Genomic DNA, 23,718 nt, shown 5'->3' on the forward strand with positions numbered 1-23,718 from the left:
CAGAATGCCTCCAGATGTGCATCGGAAACCACCACTGGTCTTCCAGGGAACGATCAAAGCGTAGACTGTTTGAGACATTCCTCCCATTGAGGAAAGTGCGCATGGTGACTGTTGTATTCAAACCCGATGCTATTTCTGTGTTTCATCAACACTCTGATAGTCCACAGATTACAGAATGCCTCCAGATGTGCATCGAAAACTACTACTGGTCTTCTGGGGAACGATCAAAGCGTAAACTGTTTGAGACATTAGTCCCGTGGAGGAAGGTGCGCATGGTGACTGTTGTATGCAATCCTGATGCAATTTCTGTGTTTCATCAACACTCTGATAGTCCACAGATTACAGAATGCCACCAGATGTGCATCAGAAACTACTACTGGTCTTCCAGGGAACGATCAATGAGTAGACTGTTTGAGACCTTACTCCCATGGAGGAAAGTGCGCATGGTGACTGTTGTATTCTATCCCGATGCAATTTCTGTGCTTCATCAACATTCTGATATTCCACAGTTTACAGAAAGCTCCAGATGAGCATCGGAAAGTACTACTGGTCTTCCAGGGAACGATCTTAGCGTAGACTGTTAGAGACATTACTCCCATGGGGGAAAGTGCGCATGGTGACTGTTGTATTCAATCCCGATGCAATTTCTGTGTATCATCAACACTCTGATAGTCCACAGATTACAGAATGCCTCCTGATGTGCATCGGAAACTACTACTGGCCTTCCAGGGAACGATCAAGGTGTAGACTCTTTGAGACATGACTCCCATGGAGGGAAGTGCGCATGGTGACTGTTGTATGCAATCCCGATGCAATTTCAGTGTTTCATCAGCACTCTTATAGTCCACAGATTACAGAATGCTTTCGGATGTGCATCGGAAACTACTACTGGTCTTCCTGGGAACGATCAAAGCGTACACTGTTTGAGACATTATTCCAATGAAGGAATGTGCGCATTGTGACTGTTGTATTCAATCCCGAGACAATTTCTGTGTTTCATCAACACTCTGATAGTCAACAGATTACAGAATGCCACCAGATGTGCATCGGAAACTACTACTGGTCTTCCAGGAACGATCAAAGCGTAGACTGTTTGAGACATTACTCCCATGGAGGAAAGTGCGCATGGTGACTGTTGTATTCTATCCCGATGCAATTTCTGTGTTTAATCAACCCTCTGATACTCCACAGATTACAGAATGCCACCAGATGTGCATCGGAAACTACTACTGGTCTTCCAGGGAACGATCACAGCGTAGACTGTTTGAGACATTACCCCCGTGGAGGAAAGTGCGCATGGTGACTGTTGTATTCAATCCCGATGCAATTTCTGTCTTTCATCAACACTCTGATAGTCCAAAGATTACCGAATGCCTCCAGATGTTCATGGGAAACTACTACTGGTCTTCCAGGGAACGATCAAAGCGTAGACTGTTTGAGACATTACTCCCATGAAGGAAAGTGCGCATGGTGACTGTTGTACTCAATCCCGATGCAATTTCTGTGTTTCATCAACACTCTGATAGTCCACAGATTACAGAATGCCTCCTGATGTGCATCGGAAACCACTACTGGTCTTCCAGGGAACGATCAAAGCGTAGACTGTTAGAGACATTACTCCCATGGAGGAATGTGCGCATGGTGACTGTTGTATTCTATCCCGATGCCATTTCTGTGCTTCATCAACATTCTGATAGTCCACAGTTTACGGAAAGCCTCCAGATGAGCATCGGAAAGTACTACTGGTCTTCCAGGGAACGATCAAAGAGTAGACTGTTAGAGACCTTACTCCCATTGAGGAAAGTGCGCATGGTGACTGTTGTATTCAATTCCGATGCAATTTCTGTGTTTCATCAACACTCTGATAGTCCCCAGATTACAGAATGCCTCCAGTTGTGCATCGGAAACTACTACTGGTCTTACAGGGAACGATCGAAGCGTAAACTCTTTGAGACATGACTCCCATGGAGGGAAGTGCGCATGGTGACTGTTGTATTCAATCCCGATGCAATTTCTGTGTTTCATCAGCACTCTTATAGTCCACAGATTACAGAATGCTTTCAGATGTGCATCGGAAACTACTACTGGTCTTCCTGGGAACGATCAAAGCGTAGACTGTTTGAGACTTTATTCCCATGAAGGAATGTGCGCATTGTGACTGTTGTATTCATTCCCGAGGCAATTTCTGTGTTTCATCAACACTCTGATAGTGCACAGATTACAGAATGCCACCAGACGTGCCCGGGAAACTACTACTGGTCTTCCAGGAACGATCAAAGCGTAGACTGTTTGAGACATTACTCCCGTGGAGGAAAGTGCGCATGGTGACTGTTGTATTCTATCCCGATGCAATTTCTGTGTTTAATCAACACTCTGATACTCCACAGATTACAGAATGTCACCAGATGTGCATCGGAAACTACTACTGGTCTTCCAGTTAACGATCAAAGCGTAGACTGTTTGAGACATTACTCCCGTGGAGGAAAGTGCGTATGGTGACTGTTGTATTCAATTCCCATTCAATTTCTGTGTTTCATCAACACTCTGATTGTCCACAGATTACAGAATGCCAACAGATGTGCATCGGATACTACTACTGGTCTTCCAGGGAACGATCAAAGCGTAGACTGTTTGAGACATTACTCCCATGGAGGAAACTGCTCATGGAGACTGTTGTATTCAATCCCGATGCAATTTCTGTGTTTCATCAACACTCTGAAAGTCCACAGATTACAGAATGCATCCAGATGTGCATCGGAAACTACTACTGGTCTTCCAGGGAACGATCAAAGCGTAGACTCTTAGAGACATTACTCCCATGGAGGAAAGTGCTCATGGTGACTGTTGTATTCAATCCCGATGCAATATCTGTGTTTCATCAACACTCTGATAGTCTACAGATTACAGAATGCCTCCAGATGTGCATCGGAAACTACTACTGGTCTTCCAGGGAACGATCAAAGTGTAGACTGTTTGAGACATTACTCCCGTGGAGGAAAGTGCGCATGGTGACGGTTGTATTCAATACCGGTTGAATTTCTGTGTTTCATCAACACTCTGATAGTCCACAGATTACAGAATGCCTCCAGATGTGCATCGGAAACCACTACTGGTCTTCCAGGGAACGATCAAAGCGTAGACTGTTTGAGACATTCCTCCCATTGAGGAAAGTGTGCATGGTGACTGTTGTATTCAAACCCGATGCTATTTCTGTGTTTCATCAACAATCTGATTGTCCACAGATTACAGAATGCCTCCAGTTGTGCATCGGAAACTACTACTGGTCTTACAGGGAACGATCAAAGCGTAAACTCTTTGAGATATAACTCCCATGGAGGGAAGTGCGCATGGTGACTGTTGTATTCAATCCCGATGCAATTTCTGTGTTTCATCAGCACCCTTATAGTCCACAGATTACAGAATGCTTTCAGATGTGCATCGGAAACTACTACTGGTCTTCCTAGGAACGATCAAAGCGTAGACTGTTTGAGACATTATTCCCATGAAGGAATTAGCGCATTGTGACTGTTGTATTCAATCCCGAGGCAATTTCTGTGTTTCATCAACACTCTCATAGTCCACAGATTACAGAATGCCACCAGAGGTGCATCGGAAACTACTACTGGTCTTCCAGGAACGATCAAAGCGTAGACTGTTTCAGACATTACCCCCGTGGAGGAAAGTGCGCATGGTGACTGTTGTATTCTATCCCGATGCAATTTCTGTGTTTAATCAACACTCTGATACTCCACAGATTACAGAATGTCACCAGATGTGCATCGGAAACTACTACTGGTCTTCCATGGAACGATCAAAGCGTAGACTGTTTGAGACATTACTCCCGTGGAGGAAAGGGCGCATGGTGACTGTTGTATTCAATTCCCATTCAATTTCTGTGTTTCAACAACACTCTGATTGTCCACAGTTTACAGAATGCCACCAGATGTGCATCGGAAACTACTACTGGTCTTCCAGGGAACGATCAAAGCGTAGACTGTTTGAGACATTACTCCCATGGAGTAAACTGCTCATGGAGACTGTTGTATTCAATCCCGATGCAATTTCTGTGTTTCATCAACACTCTGATAGTCCACAGATTACGGAAAGCATCCAGATGTGCATCAGAAACTACTACTGGTCTTCCAGGGAACGATCAAATCGTAGGCTGTTAGAGACATTACTCCCATTGTTGAAAGTGCGCATGGTGACTGTTGTATTCAATCCCGATGCAATATCTTTGTTTCATCAACACTCTGGTAGTCTACATATTACAGAATGCCGCCAGATGTGCATCGGAAACTACTATTGGTCTTCCAGGGAACGATCAAATCGTAGACTGTTTGAGACATTACTCCCATGGAGGAAACTGCTCATGGAGACTGTTGTATTCAATCCCGATGCAATTTCTGTGTTTCATCAACAATCTGAAAGTCCACAGATTACAGAAAGCATCCAGATGTGCATCGGAAACTACTACTGGTCTTCCAGGGAACGATCAAAGCGTAGACTCTTAGAGACATTACTCCCATGGAGGAAAGTGCTCATGGTGACTGTTGTATCCAATCCCGATGCAATTTCTGTGTTTCATCAACACTCTGATAGTCTACAGATTACAGAATGCCTCCAGATGTGCATCGGAAACTACTACTGGTCTTCCAGGGAAGGATCAAAGAGTAGACTGTTTGAGACATTACTCCCAAGGAGGAAAGTGGGCATGGTGACTGTTGTATTCAATCCCGATGCAATTTCTTTGTTTCATCAACACTCTGATAGTCCACAGATTACCGAATGACTCGAGATGTTCATGGGAAACAACTACTCGTCTTCCAGGGAACGTTCAAAGCGCAGACTGTGTGAGACATTACTCCCATGGAGGAAAGTGCGCATGGTGATTGTTGTATACAATCCCGATGCAATTTCTCTGTTTCATCAACACTCTGATAGTCCACAGACAACAGAATGACTCCAGATGTTCATCAGAAACTACTACTGTTCTTCCAGGGAACGATCAAAGCGTAGACTGTTTGAGATATTACTCCCATGAAGGAAAGTGCGCATGGTGACTTTTGTATTCAATCCCGGTTCAATTTCTGTGTTTCATCAACACTCTGATAGTCCACAGATTACAGAATGCCTCCAGATGTGCATCGGAAACCACTACTGGTCTTCCAGGGAACGATCAAAGCGTAGACTGTTTGAGACATTACTCCCGTGGAGGAAAGTGCGCATGGTGACTGTTGTATTCAATTCCCATTCAATTTCTGTGTTTCGTCAACACTCTGATTGTCCACAGATTACAGAATGCCACCAGATGTGCATCGGAAACTACTACTGGTCTTCCAGGGAACGATCAAAGCGTAGACTGTTTGAGACATTACTCCCATGGAGTAAACTGCTCATGGAGACTGTTGTATTCAATCCCGATGCAATTTCTGCGTTTCATCAACACTCTGATAGTCCACAGATTACGGAAAGCGTCCAGATGTGCATCAGAAACTACTACTGGTCTTCCAGGGAACGATCAAATCGTAGGCTGTTAGAGACATTACTCCCATTGTTGAAAGTGCGCATGGTGACTGTTGTATTCAATCCCGATGCAATATCTTTGTTTCATCAACACTCTGATAGTCTACATATTACAGAATGCCGCCAGATGTGCATCGGAAACTACTATTGGTCTTCCAGGGAACGATCAAATCGTAGACTGTTTGAGACATTTCTCCCCTGGAGGAAACTGCTCATGGAGACTGTTGTATTCAATCCCGATGCAATTTCTGTGTTTCATCAACACTCTGAAAGTCCACAGATTACAGAAAGCATCCAGATGTGCATCGGAAACTACTACTGGTCTTCCAGGGAACGATCAAAGCGTAGACTCTTAGAGACATTACTCCCATGGAGGAAAGTGCTCATGGTGACTGTTGTATCCAATCCCGATGGAATTTCTGTGTTTCATCAACACTCTGATAGTCTACAGATTACAGAATGCCTCCAGATGTGCATCGAAAACTACTACTGGTCTTCCAGGGAACGATCAAATCGTAGACTGTTTGAGACATTACTCCCATGGAGAAAACTGCTCATGGAGACTGTTGTATTCAATCCCGATGCAATTTCTGTGTTTCATCAACACTCTGATAGTCTACAGATTACAGAATGCCTCCAGATGTGCATCGGAAACTACTACTGGTCTTCCAGGGAACGATCAAAGAGTAGACTGTTTGAGACATTACTCCCGTGGAGGAAAGTGCGCATGGTGACCGTTGTATTCAATCCCGATGCAATTTCTGTGTTTCATCAACACTCTGATAGTCCACAGATTATCGAATGCCTCCAGATGTTCATGGGAAACAACTACTGGTCTTCCAGGGAACGTTCAAAGCGTAGACTGTGTGAGACATTACTCCCATGGAGGAAAGTGCGCACGGTGATTGTTGTATACAATCCCAATGCAATTTCTCTGTTTCATCAACATTCTGATAGTCCACAGACAACAGAATGCCTCCAGATGTTCATCAGAAACTACTACTGGTCTTCTAGGGAACGATCAAAGCGTAGACTGTTTGAGATATTACTCCCATGAAGGAAAGTGCGCATGGAGACTGTTGTATTCAATCCCGGTGGAATTTCTGTGTTTCATCAACACTCTGATAGTCCACAGATTACAGAATGCCTCCAGATGTGCATCGGAAACCACCACTGGTCTTCCAGGGAACGATCAAAGCGTAGACTGTTTGAGACATTCCTCCCATTGAGGAAAGTGCGCATGGTGACTGTTGTATTCAAACCCGATGCTATTTCTGTGTTTCATCAACACTCTGATAGTCCACAGATTACAGAATGCCTCCAGATGTGCATCGAAAACTACTACTGGTCTTCTGGGGAACGATCAAAGCGTAAACTGTTTGAGACATTAGTCCCGTGGAGGAAGGTGCGCATGGTGACTGTTGTATGCAATCCTGATGCAATTTCTGTGTTTCATCAACACTCTGATAGTCCACAGATTACAGAATGCCACCAGATGTGCATCAGAAACTACTACTGGTCTTCCAGGGAACGATCAATGAGTAGACTGTTTGAGACCTTACTCCCATGGAGGAAAGTGCGCATGGTGACTGTTGTATTCTATCCCGATGCAATTTCTGTGCTTCATCAACATTCTGATATTCCACAGTTTACAGAAAGCTCCAGATGAGCATCGGAAAGTACTACTGGTCTTCCAGGGAACGATCTTAGCGTAGACTGTTAGAGACATTACTCCCATGGGGGAAAGTGCGCATGGTGACTGTTGTATTCAATCCCGATGCAATTTCTGTGTATCATCAACACTCTGATAGTCCACAGATTACAGAATGCCTCCTGATGTGCATCGGAAACTACTACTGGCCTTCCAGGGAACGATCAAGGTGTAGACTCTTTGAGACATGACTCCCATGGAGGGAAGTGCGCATGGTGACTGTTGTATGCAATCCCGATGCAATTTCAGTGTTTCATCAGCACTCTTATAGTCCACAGATTACAGAATGCTTTCGGATGTGCATCGGAAACTACTACTGGTCTTCCTGGGAACGATCAAAGCGTACACTGTTTGAGACATTATTCCAATGAAGGAATGTGCGCATTGTGACTGTTGTATTCAATCCCGAGACAATTTCTGTGTTTCATCAACACTCTGATAGTCAACAGATTACAGAATGCCACCAGATGTGCATCGGAAACTACTACTGGTCTTCCAGGAACGATCAAAGCGTAGACTGTTTGAGACATTACTCCCATGGAGGAAAGTGCGCATGGTGACTGTTGTATTCTATCCCGATGCAATTTCTGTGTTTAATCAACCCTCTGATACTCCACAGATTACAGAATGCCACCAGATGTGCATCGGAAACTACTACTGGTCTTCCAGGGAACGATCACAGCGTAGACTGTTTGAGACATTACCCCCGTGGAGGAAAGTGCGCATGGTGACTGTTGTATTCAATCCCGATGCAATTTCTGTCTTTCATCAACACTCTGATAGTCCAAAGATTACCGAATGCCTCCAGATGTTCATGGGAAACTACTACTGGTCTTCCAGGGAACGATCAAAGCGTAGACTGTTTGAGACATTACTCCCATGAAGGAAAGTGCGCATGGTGACTGTTGTACTCAATCCCGATGCAATTTCTGTGTTTCATCAACACTCTGATAGTCCACAGATTACAGAATGCCTCCTGATGTGCATCGGAAACCACTACTGGTCTTCCAGGGAACGATCAAAGCGTAGACTGTTAGAGACATTACTCCCATGGAGGAATGTGCGCATGGTGACTGTTGTATTCTATCCCGATGCCATTTCTGTGCTTCATCAACATTCTGATAGTCCACAGTTTACGGAAAGCCTCCAGATGAGCATCGGAAAGTACTACTGGTCTTCCAGGGAACGATCAAAGAGTAGACTGTTAGAGACCTTACTCCCATTGAGGAAAGTGCGCATGGTGACTGTTGTATTCAATTCCGATGCAATTTCTGTGTTTCATCAACACTCTGATAGTCCCCAGATTACAGAATGCCTCCAGTTGTGCATCGGAAACTACTACTGGTCTTACAGGGAACGATCGAAGCGTAAACTCTTTGAGACATGACTCCCATGGAGGGAAGTGCGCATGGTGACTGTTGTATTCAATCCCGATGCAATTTCTGTGTTTCATCAGCACTCTTATAGTCCACAGATTACAGAATGCTTTCAGATGTGCATCGGAAACTACTACTGGTCTTCCTGGGAACGATCAAAGCGTAGACTGTTTGAGACTTTATTCCCATGAAGGAATGTGCGCATTGTGACTGTTGTATTCATTCCCGAGGCAATTTCTGTGTTTCATCAACACTCTGATAGTGCACAGATTACAGAATGCCACCAGACGTGCCCGGGAAACTACTACTGGTCTTCCAGGAACGATCAAAGCGTAGACTGTTTGAGACATTACTCCCGTGGAGGAAAGTGCGCATGGTGACTGTTGTATTCTATCCCGATGCAATTTCTGTGTTTAATCAACACTCTGATACTCCACAGATTACAGAATGTCACCAGATGTGCATCGGAAACTACTACTGGTCTTCCAGTTAACGATCAAAGCGTAGACTGTTTGAGACATTACTCCCGTGGAGGAAAGTGCGTATGGTGACTGTTGTATTCAATTCCCATTCAATTTCTGTGTTTCATCAACACTCTGATTGTCCACAGATTACAGAATGCCAACAGATGTGCATCGGATACTACTACTGGTCTTCCAGGGAACGATCAAAGCGTAGACTGTTTGAGACATTACTCCCATGGAGGAAACTGCTCATGGAGACTGTTGTATTCAATCCCGATGCAATTTCTGTGTTTCATCAACACTCTGAAAGTCCACAGATTACAGAATGCATCCAGATGTGCATCGGAAACTACTACTGGTCTTCCAGGGAACGATCAAAGCGTAGACTCTTAGAGACATTACTCCCATGGAGGAAAGTGCTCATGGTGACTGTTGTATTCAATCCCGATGCAATATCTGTGTTTCATCAACACTCTGATAGTCTACAGATTACAGAATGCCTCCAGATGTGCATCGGAAACTACTACTGGTCTTCCAGGGAACGATCAAAGTGTAGACTGTTTGAGACATTACTCCCGTGGAGGAAAGTGCGCATGGTGACGGTTGTATTCAATACCGGTTGAATTTCTGTGTTTCATCAACACTCTGATAGTCCACAGATTACAGAATGCCTCCAGATGTGCATCGGAAACCACTACTGGTCTTCCAGGGAACGATCAAAGCGTAGACTGTTTGAGACATTCCTCCCATTGAGGAAAGTGTGCATGGTGACTGTTGTATTCAAACCCGATGCTATTTCTGTGTTTCATCAACAATCTGATAGTCCACAGATTACAGAATGCCTCCAGTTGTGCATCGGAAACTACTACTGGTCTTACAGGGAACGATCAAAGCGTAAACTCTTTGAGACATAACTCCCATGGAGGGAAGTGCGCATGGTGACTGTTGTATTCAATCCCGATGCAATTTCTGTGTTTCATCAGCACCCTTATAGTCCACAGATTACAGAATGCTTTCAGATGTGCATCGGAAACTACTACTGGTCTTCCTAGGAACGATCAAAGCGTAGACTGTTTGAGACATTATTCCCATGAAGGAATTAGCGCATTGTGACTGTTGTATTCAATCCCGAGGCAATTTCTGTGTTTCATCAACACTCTCATAGTCCACAGATTACAGAATGCCACCAGAGGTGCATCGGAAACTACTACTGGTCTTCCAGGAACGATCAAAGCGTAGACTGTTTCAGACATTACCCCCGTGGAGGAAAGTGCGCATGGTGACTGTTGTATTCTATCCCGATGCAATTTCTGTGTTTAATCAACACTCTGATACTCCACAGATTACAGAATGTCACCAGATGTGCATCGGAAACTACTACTGGTCTTCCATGGAACGATCAAAGCGTAGACTGTTTGAGACATTACTCCCGTGGAGGAAAGGGCGCATGGTGACTGTTGTATTCAATTCCCATTCAATTTCTGTGTTTCAACAACACTCTGATTGTCCACAGTTTACAGAATGCCACCAGATGTGCATCGGAAACTACTACTGGTCTTCCAGGGAACGATCAAAGCGTAGACTGTTTGAGACATTACTCCCATGGAGTAAACTGCTCATGGAGACTGTTGTATTCAATCCCGATGCAATTTCTGTGTTTCATCAACACTCTGATAGTCCACAGATTACGGAAAGCATCCAGATGTGCATCAGAAACTACTACTGGTCTTCCAGGGAACGATCAAATCGTAGGCTGTTAGAGACATTACTCCCATTGTTGAAAGTGCGCATGGTGACTGTTGTATTCAATCCCGATGCAATATCTTTGTTTCATCAACACTCTGGTAGTCTACATATTACAGAATGCCGCCAGATGTGCATCGGAAACTACTATTGGTCTTCCAGGGAACGATCAAATCGTAGACTGTTTGAGACATTACTCCCATGGAGGAAACTGCTCATGGAGACTGTTGTATTCAATCCCGATGCAATTTCTGTGTTTCATCAACAATCTGAAAGTCCACAGATTACAGAAAGCATCCAGATGTGCATCGGAAACTACTACTGGTCTTCCAGGGAACGATCAAAGCGTAGACTCTTAGAGACATTACTCCCATGGAGGAAAGTGCTCATGGTGACTGTTGTATCCAATCCCGATGCAATTTCTGTGTTTCATCAACACTCTGATAGTCTACAGATTACAGAATGCCTCCAGATGTGCATCGGAAACTACTACTGGTCTTCCAGGGAAGGATCAAAGAGTAGACTGTTTGAGACATTACTCCCAAGGAGGAAAGTGGGCATGGTGACTGTTGTATTCAATCCCGATGCAATTTCTTTGTTTCATCAACACTCTGATAGTCCACAGATTACCGAATGACTCGAGATGTTCATGGGAAACAACTACTCGTCTTCCAGGGAACGTTCAAAGCGCAGACTGTGTGAGACATTACTCCCATGGAGGAAAGTGCGCATGGTGATTGTTGTATACAATCCCGATGCAATTTCTCTGTTTCATCAACACTCTGATAGTCCACAGACAACAGAATGACTCCAGATGTTCATCAGAAACTACTACTGTTCTTCCAGGGAACGATCAAAGCGTAGACTGTTTGAGATATTACTCCCATGAAGGAAAGTGCGCATGGTGACTTTTGTATTCAATCCCGGTTCAATTTCTGTGTTTCATCAACACTCTGATAGTCCACAGATTACAGAATGCCTCCAGATGTGCATCGGAAACCACTACTGGTCTTCCAGGGAACGATCAAAGCGTAGACTGTTTGAGACATTACTCCCGTGGAGGAAAGTGCGCATGGTGACTGTTGTATTCAATTCCCATTCAATTTCTGTGTTTCGTCAACACTCTGATTGTCCACAGATTACAGAATGCCACCAGATGTGCATCGGAAACTACTACTGGTCTTCCAGGGAACGATCAAAGCGTAGACTGTTTGAGACATTACTCCCATGGAGTAAACTGCTCATGGAGACTGTTGTATTCAATCCCGATGCAATTTCTGCGTGTCATCAACACTCTGATAGTCCACAGATTACGGAAAGCGTCCAGATGTGCATCAGAAACTACTACTGGTCTTCCAGGGAACGATCAAATCGTAGGCTGTTAGAGACATTACTCCCATTGTTGAAAGTGCGCATGGTGACTGTTGTATTCAATCCCGATGCAATATCTTTGTTTCATCAACACTCTGATAGTCTACATATTACAGAATGCCGCCAGATGTGCATCGGAAACTACTATTGGTCTTCCAGGGAACGATCAAATCGTAGACTGTTTGAGACATTTCTCCCCTGGAGGAAACTGCTCATGGAGACTGTTGTATTCAATCCCGATGCAATTTCTGTGTTTCATCAACACTCTGAAAGTCCACAGATTACAGAAAGCATCCAGATGTGCATCGGAAACTACTACTGGTCTTCCAGGGAACGATCAAAGCGTAGACTCTTAGAGACATTACTCCCATGGAGGAAAGTGCTCATGGTGACTGTTGTATCCAATCCCGATGGAATTTCTGTGTTTCATCAACACTCTGATAGTCTACAGATTACAGAATGCCTCCAGATGTGCATCGAAAACTACTACTGGTCTTCTGGGGAACGATCAAAGCGTAAACTGTTTGAGACATTAGTCCCGTGGAGGAAAGTGCGCATGGTGACTTTTGTATTCAATCCCGATGCAATTTCTGTGTTTCATCAACACTCTGATAGTCCACAGATTACAGAATGCCACCAGATGTGCATCAGAAACTACTACTGGTCTTCCAGGGAACGATCAAAGCGTAGACTGTTTGAGACATTACTCCTACGGAGGAAACTGCTCATGGAGACTGTTGTATTCAATCCCGATGCAATTTCTGTGTTTCATCAACACTCTGATAGTCCACAGATTACGGAAAGCATCCAGATGTGCATCAGAAACTACTACTGGTCTTCCAGGGAACGATCAAATCGTAGGCTGTTAGAGACATTACTCCCATTGTTGAAAGTGCGCATGGTGACTGTTGTATTCAATCCCAATGCAATATCTTTGTTTCATCAACACTCTGATAGTCTACATATTACAGAATGCCGCCAGATGTGCATCGGAAACTACTATTGATCTTCCAGGGAACGATCAAATCGTAGCCTGTTTGAGACATTACTCCCATGGAGAAAACTGCTCATGGAGACTGTTGTATTCAATCCCGATGCAATTTCTGTGTTTCATCAACACTCTGAAAGTCCACAGATTACAGAAAGCATCCAGATGTGCAGCGGAAGCTACTACTGGTCTGCCCAGGAACGATCAAAGCGTAGACTCTTAGAGACATTACTCCCATGGAGGAAAGTGCTCATGGTGACTGTTGAATTCAATCCCGATGCAATTTCTGTGTTTCATCAACACTCTGATAGTCTACAGATTACAGAATGCCTCCAGATGTGCATCGGAAACTACTACTGGTCTTCCAGGGAACGATCAAAGTGTAGACTGTTTGAGACATTACTCCCGTGGAGGAAAGTGCGCATGGTGACCGTTGTATTCAATCCCGATGCAATTTCTGTGTTTCATCAACACTCTGATAGTCCACAGATTATCGAATGCCTCCAGATGTTCATGGGAAACAACTACTGGTCTTCCAGGGAACGTTCAAAGCGTAGACTGTGTGAGACATTACTCCCATGGAGGAAAGTGCGCACGGTGATTGTTGTATACAATCCCGATGCAATTTCTCTGTTTCATCAACATTCTGATAGTCCACAGACAACAGAATGCCTCCAGATGTTCATCAGAAACTACTACTGGTCTTCTAGGGAACGATCAAAGCGTAGACTGTTTGAGATATTACTCCCATGAAGGAAAGTGCGCATGGAGACTGTTGTATTCAATCCCGGTGGAATTTCTGTGTTTCATCAACACTCTGATACTCCACAGATTACAGAATGCCTCCAGATGTGCATCGGAAACCACCACTGGTCTTCCAGGGAACGATCAAAGCGTAGACTGTTTGAGACATTCCTCCCATTGAGGAAAGTGCGCATGGTGACTGTTGTATTCAAACCCGATGCTATTTCTGTGTTCCATCAACACTCTGATAGTCCACAGATTACAGAATGCCTCCAGATGTGCATCGAAAACTACTACTGGTCTTCTGGGTAACGATCAAAGCGTAAACTGTTTGAGACATTAGTCCCGTGGAGGAAAGTGCGCATGGTGACTGTTGTATGCAATCACGATGCAATTTCTGTGTTTCATCAACACTCTGATAGTCCACAGATTACAGAATGCCACCAGATGTGCATCAGAAACTACTACTGGTCTTCCAGGGAACGATCAATGAGTAGACTGTTTGAGACCTTACTCCCATGGAGGAAAGTGCGCATGGTGACTGTTGTATCCTATCCCGATGCAATTTCTGTGCTTCATCAACATTATGATATTCCACAGTTTACAGAAAGCTCCAGATGAGCATCGGAAAGTACTACTGGTCTTCCAGGGAACGATCTTAGCGTAGACTGTTAGAGACATTACTCCCATGGGGGAAAGTGCGCATGGTGACTGTTGTATTCAATCCCGATGCAATTTCTGTGTTTCATCAACACTCTGATAGTCCACAGATTACAGAATGCCTCCTGATGTGCATCGGAAACTACTACTGGCCTTCCAGGGAACGATCAAAGTGTAGACCCTTTGAGACATGACCCCATGGAGGGAAGTGCGCATGGTGACTGTTGTATGCAATCCCGATGCAATTTTAGTGTTTCATCAGCACTCTTATAGTCCACAGATTACAGAATGCTTTCAGATGTGCATCGGAAACTACTACTGGTCTTCCTGGGAACGATCAAAGCGTACACTGTTTGAGACATTATTCCCATGAAGGAATGTGCGCATTTTGACTGTTGTATTCAATCCCGAGACAATTTCTGTGTTTCATCAACACTCTGATAGTCCACAGATTACAGAATGCCACCAGATGTGCATCGGAAACTACTACTGGTCTTCCAGGGAACGATCAAAGCGTAGACTGTTTGAGACATTACTCCCATGGAGGAAAGTGCGCATGGTGACTGTTGTATTCTATCCCGATGCAATTTCTGTGTTTAATCAACCCTCTGATACTCCACAGATTACAGAATGCCACCAGATGTGCATCGGAAACTACTACTGGTCTTCCAGGGAACGATCACAGCGTAGACTGTTTGAGACATTACTCCCGTGGAGGAAAGTGCGCATGGTGACTGTTGTATTCAATCCCGATGCAATTTCTGTCTTTCATCAACACTCTGATAGTCCACAGATTACCGAATGCCTCCAGATGTTCATGGGAAACTACTACTGGTCTTCCAGGGAACGATCAAAGCGTAGACTGTTTGAGACATTACTCCCATGAAGGAAAGTGCGCATGGTGACTGTTGTATTCAATCCCGATGCAATTTCTGTGTTTCATCAACATTCTGATAGTCCACAGATTACAGAATGCCTCCTGATGTGCATCGGAAACCACTACTGGTCTTCCAGGGAACGATCAAAGCGTAGACTCTTAGAGACATTACTCCCATGGAGGAAAGTGCGCATGGTGACTGTTGTATTCAATCCCGATGCAATTTCTGTGTTTCATCAACACTCTGATAGTCCACAGATTACAGAATGCCACCAGATGTGCATCGAAAACTACTACTGGTCTTCCGGAGAACGATCAAAACGTAGACTGTTTGAGACATTAGTCCCGTGGAGGAAAGTGCGCATGGTGACAGTTGTATTCAATCCCGATGCAATTTCTGTGTTTCATCAACACTCTGATAGTCCACAGATTACAGAATGCCTCCTGATGTGCATCGGAAACCACTACATGTCTTCCAGGGAACGATCAAAGCGTAGACTGTTTGAGACATTACTCCCATGGAGGAATGTGCGCATGGTGACTGTTGTATTCTATCCCGATGCCATTTCTGTGCTTCATCAACATTCTGATAGTCCACAGTTTACGGAAAGCCTCCAGATCAGCATCGGAAAGTACTACTGGTCTTCCAGGGAACGATCAAAGAGTAGACTGTTAGAGACATTATTCCCATGGAGGAAAGTGCGCATGGTGACTGTTGTATTCAATTCCGATGCAATTTCTGTGTTTCATCAACACTCTGATAGTCCACAGACTACAGAATGCCTCCAGTTGTGCATCGGAAACTACTACTGGTCTTACAGGGAACGATCGAAGCGTAAACTCTTTGAGACATGACTCCCATGGAGGGAAGTGCGCATGGTGACTGTTGTATTCAATCCCGATGCAATTTCTGTGTTTCATCAGCACTCGTATAGTCCACAGATTACAGAATGCTTTCAGATGTGCATCGGAAACTACTACTGGTCTTCCTGGGAACGATCAAAGCGTAGACTGTTTGAGACATTATTCCCATGAAGGAATGTGCGCATTGTGACTGTTGTATTCATTCCCGAGGCAATTTCTGTGTTTCATCAACACTCTGATAGTCCACAGATTACAGAATGCCACCAGATGTGCATCGGAAACTACTACTGGTCTTCCAGGAACGATCAAAGCGTAGACTGTTTGAGACATTACTCCCATGGAGGAAATTGCGCATGGTGACTGTTGTATTCTATCCCGATGCAATTTCTGTGTTTAATCAACCCTCTGATACTCCACAGATTACAGAATGCCACCAGATGTGCATCGGAAACTACTACTGGTCTTCCAGGGAACGATCACAGCGTAGACTGTTTGAGACATTACTCCCATGAAGGAAAGTGCGCATGGTGACTGTTGTATTCAATCCCGATGCAATTTCTGTCTTTCATCAACAATCTGATAGTCCACAGATTACCGAATGCCTCCAGATGTTCATGGGAAACTACTACTGGTCTTCCAGGGAACGATCAAAGCGTAGACTGTTTGAGACATTACTCCCATGAAGGAAAGTGCGCATGGTGACTGTTGTATTCAATCCCGATGCAATTTCTGTGTTTCATCAACACTCTGATAGTCCACAGATTACAGAATGCCTCCTGATGTGCATCGGAAACCACTACTGGTCTTCCAGGGAACGATCAAAGCGTAGACTGTTAGAGACATTACTCCCATGGAGGAAAGTGCGCATGGTGACTGTTGTATTCAATCCCGATGCAATTTCTGTGTTTCATCAACACTCTGATAGTCCACAGATTACAGAATGCCTCCTGATGTGCATCGGAAACCACTACATGTCTTCCAGGGAACGATCAAAGCGTAGACTGTTTGAGACATTACTCCCATGGAGGAATGTGCGCATGGTGACTGTTGTATTCTATCCCGATGCCATTTCTGTGCTTCATCAACATTCTGATAGTCCACAGTTTACGGAAAGCCTCCAGATGAGCATCGGAAAGTACTACTGGTCTTCCAGGTGACGATCAAAGAGTAGACTGTTAGAGACATTATTCCCATGGAGGAAAGTGCGCATGGTGACTGTTGTATTCAATTCCGATGCAATTTCTGTGTTTCATCAACACTCTGATAGTCCACAGATTACAGAATGCCTCCAGTTGTGCATCGGAAACTACTACTGGTCTTACAGGGAACGATCGAAGCGTAAACTCTTTGAGACATTATTCCCATGAAGGAATGTGCGCATTGTGACTGTTGTATTCATTCCCGAGGCAATTTCTGTGTTTCATCAACACTCTGATAGTGCACAGATTACAGAATGCCACGAGACGTGCACGGGAAACTACTACTGGTCTTCCAGGAACGATCAAAGCGTAGACTGTTTGAGACATTACTCCCGTGGAGGAAAGTGCGCATGGTGACTGTTGTATTCTATCCCGATGCAATTTCTGTGTTTAATCAACACTCTGATACTCCACAGATTACAGAATGTCACCAGATGTGCATCGGAAACTACTACTGGTCTTCCAGTTAACGATCAAAGCGTAGACTGTTTGAGACATTACTCCCGTGGAGTAAAGTGCGTATGGTGACTGTTGTATTCAATTCCCATTCAATTTCTGTGTATCATCAACACTCTGATTGTCCACAGATTACAGAATGCCAACAGATGTGCATCGGATACTACTACTGGTCTTCCAGGGAACGATCAAAGCGTAGACTGTTTGAGACATTACTCCCATGGAGGAAACTGCTCATGGAGACTGTTGTATTCAATCCCGATGCAATTTCTGTGTTTCATCAACACTCTGAAAGTCCACAGATTACAGAATGCATCCAGATGTGCATCGGAAACTACTACTGGTCTTCCAGGGAACGATCAAAGCGTAAACTCTTAGAGACATTACTCCCATGGAGGAAAGTGCTCATGGTGACTGTTGTATTCAATCCCGATGCAATTTCTGTGCTTCATCAACACTCTGATAGTCTACAGATTACAGAATGCCTCCAGATGTGCATCGGAAACTACTACTGGTCTTCCAGGGAACGATCAAAGTGTAGACTGTTTGAGACATTACTCCCGTGGAGGAAAGTGCGCATGGTGACTGTTGTATTCAATCCCGATGCAATTTCTGTGTTTCATAAACACTCTGATAGTCCACAGATTACCGAATGCCTCCAGATGTTCATGGGAAACAACTACTGGTCTTCCAGGGATCGTTCAAAGCGTAGACTGTGTGAGACATTACTCCCATGGAGGAAAGTGCACACGGTGATTGTTGTATACAGTTCCGATGCTATTTCTCTGTTTCATCAACACTCTGATAGTCCACAGACAACAGAATGCCCCCAGATGTTCATCAGAAACTACTACTGGTCTTCCAGGGAACGATCAAAGCGTAGACTGTTTGAGATTTTACTCCCATGAAGGAAAGTGCGCATGGTGACTGTTGTATTCAATACCGGTTGAATTTCTGTGTTTCATCAACACTCTGATAGTCCACAGATTACAGAATGCCTCCAGATGTGCATCGGAAACCACTACTGGTCTTCCAGGGAACGATCAAAGCGTAGACTGTTTGAGACATTCCTCCCATTGAGGAAAGTGTGCATGGTGACTGTTGTATTCAAACCCGATGCTATTTCTGTGTTTCATCAACACTCTGATAGTCCACAGATTACAGAATGCCTCCAGATGTGCATCGAAAACTACTACTGGTCTTCTGGGGAACGATCAAAGCGTAAACTGTTTGAGACATTAGTCCCGTGGAGGAAAGTGCGCATGGTGAATGTTGTATTCAATCCCGATGCAATTTCTGTGTTTCATCAACACTCTGATAGTCCACAGATTACAGAATGCCACCAGATGTGCATCAGAAACTACTACTGGTCTTCCAGGGAACGATCAATGAGTAGACTGTTTGAGACCTTACTCCCATGGAGGAAAGTGCGCATGGTGACTGTTGTATTCTATCCCGATGCAATTTCTGTGCTTCATCAACATTCTGATATTCCACAGTTTACTGAAAGCTCCAGATGAGCATCGGTAAGTACTACTGGTCTTCCAGGGAACGATCAAAGCGTAGATTGTTAGAGAAATTACTCCCATGGAGGAAAGTGCGCATGGTGACTGTTGTATTCAATCCCGATGTAATTTCAGTGTTTCATCAACAATCTGATAGTCCACAGATTACAGAATGCCTCCAGATGTGCATCGGAAACTACTACTGGTCTTCCAGGGAACGATCAAAGCGTAAACTCTTTGAGACATGACTCCCATGGAGGGAAGTGCGCATGGTGACTGTTGTATGCAATCCCGATGCTATTTCAGTGTTTCATCAGCACTCTTATAGTCCACTGATTACAGAATGCTTTCAGATGTGCATCGGAAACTACTACTCGTCTTCCTGGGAACGATCAAAGCGTAGACTGTTTGAGACATTATTCCCATGAAGGAATGTGCGCATTGTGACTGTTGTATTCATTCCCGAGGCAATTTCTGTGTTTCATCAACACTCTGATAGTCCACAGATTACAGAATGCCACCAGATGTGCATCGGAAACTACTACTGGTCTTCCAGGAACGATCAAAGCGTAGACTGTTTGAGACATTACTCCCATGGAGGAAAGTGCGCATGGTGACTGTTGTATTCTACCCGATGCAATTTCTGTGTTTGATCAACCCTCTGATACTCCACAGATTACAGAATGCCACCAGATGTGCATCGGAAACTACTACTGGTCTTCCAGGGAACGATCAAAGCGTAGACTGTTTGAGACATTACTCCCGTGGAGGAAAGTGCGCATGGTGACTGTTGTATGCAATCCCGATGCAATTTCTGTCTTTCATCAACACTCTGATAGTCCACAGATTACCGAATGCCTCCAGATGTTCATGGGAAACTACTACTGGTCTTCCAGGGAACGATCAAAGCGTAGACTGTTTGAGACATTACTCCCATGAAGGAAAGTGCGCATGGTGACTGTTGTATTCAATCCCGATGCAATTTCTGTGTTTCATCAACACTCTGATAGTCCACAGATTACAGAATGCCTCCTGATGTGCATCGGAAACCACTACTGGTCTTCCAGGGAACGATCAAAGCGTAGACTGTTAGAGACATTACTCCCATGGAGGAAAGTGCGCATGGTGACTGTTGTATTCTATCCCGATGCCATTTCTGTGCTTCATCAACATTCTGATAGTCCACAGTTTACGGAAAGCCTCCAGATGAGCATCGGAAAGTACTACTGGTCTTCCAGGGAACGATCAAAGAGTAGACTGTTAGAGACATTATTCCCATGGAGGAAAGTGCGCATGGTGACTGTTGTATTCAATTCCGATGCAATTTCTGTGTTTCATCAACACTCTGATAGTCCACAGATTACAGAATGCCTCCAGTTGTGCATCGGAAACTACTACTGGTCTTACAGGGAACGATCGAAGCGTAAACTCTTTGAGACATTATTCCCATGAAGGAATGTGCGCATTGTGACTGTTGTATTCATTCCCGAGGCAATTTCTGTGTTTCATCAACACTCTGATAGTGCACAGATTACAGAATGCCACCAGACGTGCACGGGAAACTACTACTGGTCTTCCAGGAACGATCAAAGCGTAGACTGTTTGAGACATTACTCCCGTGGAGGAAAGTGCGCATGGTGACTGTTGTATTCTATCCCGATGCAATTTCTGTGTTTAATCAACACTCTGATACTCCACAGATTACAGAATGTCACCAGATGTGCATCGGAAACTACTACTGGTCTTCCAGTTAACGATCAAAGCGTAGACTGTTTGAGACATTACTCCCGTGGAGTAAAGTGCGTATGGTGACTGTTGTATTCAATTCCCATTCAATTTCTGTGTATCATCAACACTCTGATTGTCCACAGATTACAGAATGCCAACAGATGTGCATCGGATACTACTACTGGTCTTCCAGGGAACGATCAAAGCGTAGACTGTTTGAGACATTACTCCCATGGAGGAAACTGCTCATGGAGACTGTTGTATTCAATCCCGATGCAATTTCTGTGTTTCATCAACACTCTGAAAGTCCACAGATTACAGAATGCATCCAGATGTGCATCGGAAACTACGACTGGTCTTCCAGGGAACGATCAAAGCGTAGACTCTTAGAGACATTACTCCCATGGAGGGAAGTGCTCATGGTGACTGTTGTATTCAATCCCGATGCAATTTCTGTGTTTCATCAACACTCTGATAGTCTACAGATTACAGAATGCCTCCAGATGTGCATCGGAAACTACTACTGGTCTTCCAGGGAACGATCAAAGTGTAGACTGTTTGAGACATTACTCCCGTGGAGGAAAGTGCGCATGGTGACTGTTGTAATCAATCCCGATGCAATTTCTGTGTTTCATCAACACTCTGATAGTCCACAGATTACCGAATGCCTCCAGATGTTCATGGGAAACAACTTCTGGTCTTCCAGGGATCGTTCAAAGCGTAGACTGTGTGAGACATTACTCCCATGGAGGAAAGTGCACACGGTGATTGTTGTATACAGTTCCGATGCTATTTCTCTGTTTCATCAACACTCTGATAGTCCACAGACAACAGAATGCCCCCAGATGTTCATCAGAAACTACTACTGGTCTTCCAGGGAACGATCAAAGCGTAGACTGTTTGAGATATTACTCCCATGAAGGAAAGTGCGCATGGTGACTGTTGTATTCAATACCGGTTGAATTTCTGTGTTTCATCAACACTCTGATAGTCCACAGATTACAGAATGCCTCCAGATGTGCATCGGAAACCACTACTGGTCTTCCAGGGAACGATCAAAGCGTAGACTGTTTGAGACATTCCTCCCATTGAGGAAAGTGTGCATGGTGACTGTTGTATTCAAACCCGATGCTATTTCTGTGTTTCATCAACACTCTGATAGTCCACAGATTACAGAATGCCTCCAGATGTGCATCGAAAACTACTACTGGTCTTCTGGGGAACGATCAAAGCGTAAACTGTTTGAGACATTAGTCCCGTGGAGGAAAGTGCGCATGGTGAATGTTGTATTCAATCCCGATGCAATTTCTGTGTTTCATCAACACTCTGATAGTCCACAGATTACAGAATGCCACCAGATGTGCATCAGAAACTACTACTGGTCTTCCAGGGAACGATCAATGAGTAGACTGTTTGAGACCTTACTCCCATGGAGGAAAGTGCGCATGGTGACTGTTGTATTCTATCCCGATGCAATTTCTGTGCTTCATCAACATTCTGATATTCCACAGTTTACTGAAAGCTCCAGATGAGCATCGGTAAGTACTACTGGTCTTCCAGGGAACGATCAAAGCGTAGATTGTTAGAGAAATTACTCCCATGGAGGAAAGTGCGCATGGTGACTGTTGTATTCAATCCCGATGTAATTTCAGTGTTTCATCAACAATCTGATAGTCCACAGATTACAGAATGCCTCCAGATGTGCATCGGAAACTACTACTGGTCTTCCAGTTAACGATCAAAGCGTAGACTGTTTGAGACATTACTCCCGTGGAGTAAAGTGCGTATGGTGACTCTTGTATTCAATTACCATTCAATTTCTGTGTATCATCAGCACTCTTATAGTCCACAGATTACAGAATGCTTTCAGATGTGCAACGGAAACTACTACTGGTCTTCCTGGGAACGATCAAAGCGTAGACTGTTTGAGACATTATTCCCATGAAGGAATGTGCGCATTGTGACTGTTGTATTAAATCCCGAGACAATTTCTGTGTTTCATCAACACTCTGATAGTCCACAGATTACAGAATGCCACCAGACGTGCATCGGAAACTACTACTGGTCTTCCAGGAACGATCAAAGCGTAGACTGTTTGAGACATTACTCCCATGGAGGAAAGTGCTCATGGTGACTGTTGTATTCAATCCCGATGCAATTTCTGTGTTTCATCAACACTCTGATAGTCTACAGATTACAGAATGCCTCCAGATGTGCATCGGAAACTACTACTGGTCTTCCAGGGAACGATCAAAGAGTAGACTGTTTGAGACATTACTCCCGTGGAGGAAAGTGCGCATGGTGACCGTTGTATTCAATCCCGATGCAATTTCTGTGTTTCATCAACACTCTGATAGTCCACAGATTATCGAATGCCTCCAGATGATCATGGGAAACAACTACTGGTCTTCCAGGGAACGTTCAAAGCGTAGACTGTGTGAGACATTACTCCCATGGAGGAAAGTGCGCACGGTGATTGTTGTATACAATCCCGATGCAATTTCTC

This window comes from Schistocerca gregaria, unplaced genomic scaffold (genome assembly GCF_023897955.1).
Source record: "Schistocerca gregaria isolate iqSchGreg1 unplaced genomic scaffold, iqSchGreg1.2 ptg000077l, whole genome shotgun sequence".
NCBI lineage: Eukaryota > Metazoa > Arthropoda > Insecta > Orthoptera > Acrididae > Schistocerca > Schistocerca gregaria.